Source organism: Epinephelus fuscoguttatus, linkage group LG3, assembly GCF_011397635.1.
Source record: "Epinephelus fuscoguttatus linkage group LG3, E.fuscoguttatus.final_Chr_v1".
Taxonomy (NCBI): domain Eukaryota; kingdom Metazoa; phylum Chordata; class Actinopteri; order Perciformes; family Serranidae; genus Epinephelus; species Epinephelus fuscoguttatus.
In genome coordinates, this window is record NC_064754.1 from 41,384,949 (window position 1) to 41,392,870 (window position 7,922).

The following is a 7,922-nucleotide window of genomic DNA, read 5'->3' on the forward strand; positions in this document are numbered from 1 at the left end:
GATATTCCTTTCCATTTTTTTAGAGAGTTTGATTTGAATATAAGTGTGTGTTCATTATGAAAGCACCCTTTTCTGCCTTTCTTGACTTAAGTTTGTCTGAACCCAAATTTCAAAACCCTATAATCATATAAAAAGTATAATCGGTGGTGGACGTTGTACCTAAAAGACACACTTGAGTAAAATTTTGGTAGAAGTTAAAGTCACCTATTAGAATATTACTTGAGTAAAAGTCTATCTAGTATCTAATATTTACCGTACTTAAGTATCAAAAGTCATTTTATGATATTAAATGTAATTACCTATTGAGTAAAGGTACAAATAAATGCTGAAAATTGAAAAGCAAGCGTCAGAATTTTGAAAATTATGTAGTTTATTTCTTGACATGTACACAACCTTAAAATGGAGTGTCGTTACACTTACACAAGGTCTTTTACACAAACAAAAATCCAGTTTTTCCATCTCTCCCATTCCTTCATTTGTCAGTCTGTTCCTTTCTCCTTCCTTCTTTGCTCCCTTCCTTCCCTACTTTGTAGTAAATAACTAAGATGCTTAGGGGAAATGTATAGGAGGAAAAATATGTATTTTATTTAGGAAATGTAGTGGAGTAAAAGTGAAAGTTGACAGGAGTATTAAAACAAAAGTAAATTACAAGTACAAATACAAAAAATACTGAAGTATTGAAACAAAGTTTTATCACTTTATTGCATTACAACATGAAGTATGATTTGTACACTTTTTATGGGAACATCTGATCTAATTTGTAGGTGTTATCATATATTGTGATGGCCACTTTCATACAGATTTAATGGAGTACCATACTATGTGGCTGATGAAGATACTTATATTACCAAACCATGTATGAAATTTGTATTAGAATACACGTTATATCAGATGTTCATATGCAAATAATTAATTGCACCGTTTTAAAATATATGATTCTAATTGTAATTCTTTGACTTTGACACGATTATCACACACCATTTCTCGAGTGATGATTAGGTCAAAGTATTTTGTTTACAAGACCACCAAACAATGCTGTCAGACATGTGCTGTGTGTGTGTAATGCAGGATCCATAAATGCTAAATTGGCCGGCAAAACATGAAGATACTTTAGTAAATAGAATGATCTCAGTGAAAAAGAGACAGACTGTGAGTGGCATCTTCGTCAATTTGCAGTATTAGCTACAAAATATGTTGACTGCTGCCACACATTAAGAGAAAGCTCCGTAGTAAATGTTTCAGAGGGATTACATCTGTGAAAGAAAGTGTGTACTGAAAGTGTGTTTGTTATCTTGTAATGATAGATTTAATTTTCCTGTATAAAATATATTATTCATAATATGTAATTTAGCTTTGGCAGTAATGTGACTTGAACATTCATGCCAGTAAAGCTTATTTGAATTTGAAAATCTGAGAACAGCACATAGCTAGCGTGACAGTGCATAGCTAACATACACACAATGCATAATAAGATGGAGACCTGCTGTGAATTTTAATCTTTGCATTTATCGTAGGTAAGTTTTATTTATGGTCTTGGACCCTAATACACACCAGTACAGTTTGTACTTAAAGTATATATTTTATGCACGTAAATGTGAGATATGTGTCTCTGTGTGTGTTCGAGGGGTTTGAATATGCCCGTTAGAGGATGACATGAGGAAACGAAGGCTGTGCTACAAGATTGATTGTAGCTGAATGATAATGAAGGCGCACAAAGACGACCAAGAACAGCAGATAACCAGGAAAAAGCTGAGAGAAGCTGTTCCTCCCCCCTCATGCTTTTCTTCCCGCTCTTTCTCTACATTTCTCCGTCTTATGTGGTGTTCATAGCCGCTCAGGATGAGAGGTACAACACAGGCTTTTCAAGGATACGCTGAAAAACACCTAACCACATCCCAACACTCACACACACACACACACACACACACACACACACACACACACACACACACACACACGTGCATTGAAGAGTCAAACTTGTGCAAACACATAGCAACTCAGTTCTCTCACACATTCACTCATTCAGCCTCTTATGCTCACACTTACATGTGCTTACATACATAACCTTACAGTCACACTCAAAATACAGAGTCATGTAGATAACATGAACATCGTAAGGGCTTTATCAAAGTCTTGACGTTGTGTAACAAAAATCCTCAAACTTCTCAGAGCATTCTGATGAACCATTTAATTCTTGGTCGTAATAATCATTAATAGTACTAACTGTTATTCAAATAGCTAAAACCTCAAATCATAATTGCCTTTTATAAGTTGTTTAAGATACCAGACCATGCATGTATCATTTGACACAGACACCATGCGTGTGCACAGATTCGTTCACAATACAGCTCTTATTGAGTTTACTACACAGAACCTAATACTATAGTCATAATCATATTAATACTCGTTTAAATACTGTCCACATGTTTGTAGTTTTTGAGTTACAAGTGACAAAGAGAAACACTCTGAGAGTTTTTCAGAGTGTTTGACTGCCGGCTGTGGCCAGATCTTTCATCTCTGACTGAGCTCTCTCCCACAACTACCACAATGCCTCATCCCTCACTCGCTATGTCTCTCTCTCTCTCTTTTGCTCTCTCCCTTTCACACACACACACACACACACACACACACACACACACACACACACACACACGCACACACACAGGTTGTGCCAGCATACTGCGTAAGGGCCTCTGATGTGTTATCCAAGGAGCTTTTCACAGCAGACATTTTGACATGTCACAGCAGAGGAGCACAGGCGGTGTAACAAACGTCACTAACATTAATGGTTGCTGCATCACATGTAGGTGTTGTTGTTCTGCAGTTCTGGTATTGTGCATACTGGCTAACTGGTTTGGTGGTGCAGCTAAATGGTACGGAGCCATTGTTAATGTTAACTGCCACACTTGTGTTTTTCCTGACTATAGCAAGTCAATCAGCTAATTATCCTGTCACACTCAGTCTGTCGCATCATATTGCAGTGGTGAAAGGTAACTAAGTACATTCACTTAAAGTACATGTACTTAACTTTAGTATTTCCATGTTATATTTTACTTTATACCTCTACTAAATTTCAGAGGGATATATTGTACTTTTTATTCCACTACATTAATTTGATTGATGTTGACTTTAGTTATTTATTTCACAGATTAAGATTAATAATACAAAATATAATCAAATAATAAATTATGATATTGATGATATTGTAGAATAAGATAAGATAAGATAAAACTTTTTTGATCACGGGGGTGCTTGAAATAAGGTCTGTGGTTAACACAAGTTTAAGAGACTTTCATGTTTTGTTCTATGACATAAAATACATCAGTAAATACCTCACACATGAATTTTGAAGCTTTTATGTGTCTCAAAAAAGGCGGTTGCTAACAAGCAGCTGTATGAGACTACAGAGCGTCATCTTGCTGAACTCGGCTTCACAACTTTGTTATGGTGGTGATATTACATTATGTGACCAGGGTGGAGGTTGTTATAGCCTGAAGTTAACCTTTTTTGCATTTGATTGCATTTAGGTCTCAAAAATCCTGAAAGTGAACAAAACATATAAGTCTCAACGTTTGTTTGTCACAGTGCTTATTTTCTGCAATAATCCAAAATCCAGTGGAAAAATCCCACTGACTTTTTGATGAGGGAACCCTGGAGCACTCTATTAACAAGCTATCAAGCAGTAGATTAAGTAACTAAAATGAGCTCCAGCTTAACCAGATGTATCATTGATGTATCAATTCTTTATAATGGGTGCTTTTACTGTAAGTGTATTTTGATGTTAATACTTTTGTACTTTTACACAGTAACATTATTAATGCAGGGCTTTTACTTGTAACAGGGTCTTTCTACAAAGTGGTATTGCTATTTTTACTTAGTGAAAGATCTGAGTCCTTCTTCACCCACTGCTCACTTGTATGCAACTTTGTATTGTATCTTTAAGACACACAGAGAACACTTGTTGGATCAGTTCATTGTTGCTTTTGTTGACGTTAGAAAAATCATAGAGCATTGCCAGACTTTATCAAGTCACCACAGCTGTGTTGTTCACCCCTCTCAAGATTACTAAGGTACCTAAAATTACATCTCCTTCTGCAGACGAGCATTGTTCACTCGACATTACTGATTATTGTTACATGCACACACTTCTTTAGCTATACTGTCGTTGTCTGCGTCTACCTCTCTGTCTTTCTCTCATCCTCTCAAGCTCCCCCACTCACTTTTCTCTATCCCTCGTTTACTATAATAACACACACACACACACACACACACACACACACACACACACACACGGTTAACCATGGTGTCCCTTTTTTGTACTGTGCATACATTATAGAATACTTTTCAAAGTTCAACATACAAACACATAAATACATCTCTCACAAACACACCAACACATCAACAACATACATTTAAACTTGCACAGAGATGATGGTTAGAAATGATTTACAGAAGCTCCTCTTTGACTCTTCCTCTGGCTCAATGACACTATTTCACACTTTCTACTTTATCAAACACACACACATACACACACACAGGAAACACCTGTCCTATGTGAGCTCGGTACCACAGAAACTCAGTGACATAGTAACACATCACATCACAATGCTAAGAAGTCTGCAGAATAACACAACAGAGCGATGTCAGTAAGATTCAGTAACAACAATTACTGATGTCATTTGATGAAAAAGTTTTGATTTACTGTAAACTCAGAGATCTGCGTCTTTTGAAGTGGTTTAATCCAAGCACTGATTCAAGTGAAATGATGAGAAACAAGAGACTTTTAAAGAAGTACACGTTAGCAAATTATCTGAGCACAATCCAAAGTGCTTCAGTGAGGAAAGTGTTGACTATGTACAGACTCAGTGGACACAGTCTTGCCATAGAAACAGGTCGCCACAGACAGAACTGGCTGCCAGAGGAGGACAGACTCTGCTCCCAGTGTGACAGAGGACAGGTAGAGACAGAGCTCCACTTCCTCACCTCATGTCCAAAATATCAAACGTTAAGAAACAAATATTTCACACATATAACACAAACATGCCCCGAATTTGAATTTAAAACAGACACAGAGAAACTCCCTTATTTACTGGGAGAAATCCCCAAATGTTTAACGACTGCAGCAAAATTCATCTGCTGCTGTAACGAGCTGAGAACGACCAGTGGACACTGAGATACACAACTAATACACACACACACACACACACACACACACGAACACACACACACACACACACACACACATGAACACACACACACACATGAACACACACACACACACACACACACACACACACACACACACATAAACACAACAATGTAACACTTCAACCCCCTCAGACACACATACATGTATATAGTTTAATGTTAAATTTTATATATCACTTGTTATTACTTATTATTACTATTATTTACTACTACTTTTACTACTAATACTATTACTATTATTGTTGTTATACTATTTTTACACTTATTTTATTTTATGTTATTAATTCTCTAAGTGCTTTGACAATATTGTTATTATAACTTTCATGTCAATAAAGCGAATTTGAATTGAATTGAATTGAAGAAGAGCATGGTCTTTGTCTTCCAGGTTTTTTGTGCCTCGTATCCTTTGACCTCAGTAGTTCTCAAGATATATTCTGAATATTAGAAATATGGTGATCGCACCCAACTTCTACTCTAAACAGCAGCATTAACAAGAGTGATTTCTCTGGCCACTGAATTATGTTTACACATATACAAGATATAAAAATTAATATATCTATATTTCCTACAAATACTCAATCCAGTCACCTGAATAAATGTTGGTATTGTACATTTCTGCAAACTATGGCTGTGTTTAATTTGAACATTTGATATGTGGTAAATATGTTGAAATATGTTTTAACAGCGCTGTGGGTCTGTGGTTAGGTTGAGGCACAAAAACCTCTTGGTTAGGGTTGGGAAAACATCATGTTTTGGCTTTAAATAAGTTTTTTTTGTCTCTACAAACACAGCTGGAAGTATCTCAGCAGTGGTCTGCTACTGTATGCTGCTTGGCAGCCATCTTGCCTCGGTGTTACACCATCCACCATTCCCTCCTCTTCCTCCTGATGGGAAACACAGCTCATATACATGTAATCTGAACTGCATCACTTTAGACATGTTGACATGATAACTATGAAACATAAAAATGTAACCTGTGTATGGTTTGCAGAAGCATACAACACCAACAATTTATTGTAAACACTGTGCTGACATACAGATCATTCTAAAGCTGGATTTATACTTCTGCATTGAATTGATGCCGCACCTACGGCGTAGGCTCTGAATTGCTTTAGACCCTACCCCGTAGCCTGATGTGCACCTCCCTAGAAATGTAACTACATTTCACAGCGACACAGACCCCCTGTCCATTTTTAAAAGCTGAACCATTTCTCTCAGTGGAAATGAAGCTTTTATTTACTTTAATTTTACAGTTAAGAAACTACAAATTGTGAAGACAATAAAGCCTCAACAAAATTAGCCTTTAGATCTTGTGTGTGATCTATCCTAGCTTCTCCTCTAGTGGCTAGTGAAAACCTGAATTAGTATGCACACACACACACACACATATATATATATATATTATACATTTCAGGTGACTACCTCTTGAAGCTCATGGAGAGAATGCCAAGAGTGTGCAAAGCAGTAATCAGAGCAAAGGGTGGCTATTTTGAAGAAACTAGAATATAAAACATGTTTTCAGTTATTTCACCTTTTTGTTAAGTACATAACTCCACATGTGTTCATTCATAGTTTTGATGCCTTCAGTGAGAATCTACAATGTAAATAGTCATGAAAATAAAGAAAACGCATTGAATGAGAAGGTGTGTCCAAACTTTTGGCCTGTACTGTAAATATATATATATATATATATATATATATATATATATATATATATACTTTTTAACTTTTTCAAGTAAAGGCAACTAAGATTTTTATTTTTTGCCATCTTTCAGCAGTGGCCTGCATCACATTTATACAATCTACAAAGTCTCAAGTAGCAGCTTGGCTGCTTATTGAAGGAAGACAGTCTCACTCATCATTTAACCAAAAACTCTGAGGTTTCCTGGCCTGCTTCTCTGTAGTCAATATACATACAGCTAAAGGTCTTTAGCCTCTTTAGCTAACAACATTGACATTTGCACTGATGATGACTTTATAATGATGATGATTTTATAAATAGTTTTTTATGATTAGGATTTTTTTCCCAGCATTTTATGATTGTATATTACTGCTATTTAATTTCATAATGTATGGACACATTGCTGCTAGTTTTCTAAAACCTTGAAAAAGTCTTGGAAGGTGTTCTTGAGTGCTTTAACATTTCTTCTTCTTATTATTATCATTATCATCATCATCATCATCATCATTATTATTGTTTTTATTATTATTATTATTATTATTAACATTATTACCACTACTACCTCTGATAATAATTAAAAATAATAATAATAATAATGATAATTTTTTTGCGGGGCTTTATTGGTGTGGGAAACACACATGTACAATACATTTACGCTACATTTGTCAAAAACACTGTGAAATAAAAACAAAAACAATACATACAACAAGTAAAGATCTACTAGAAATTTATTCATATACATGTTGCTGCTGATTGGGTAACATCTCTGACACACCCACCAAACGAGGAAATGTGCCTCAAAGCTCTTTTAACACCATTTCGAGGAAATATATTGTTCAAACTGTAAACTGTAGCAGAATTGTGCACACCATTTTGAGACTGAACATGCACCTGGATAAGCAAAGACAAAAAGTATAAATAGTATGTAACACAAACAAGGTTTTATATTTTTATACATTAAATTGAAGCACGGCAGGATAAACACACAACTTATTTCCATGGTAATCTTTGCTTTATGATGAAAAACATTAAA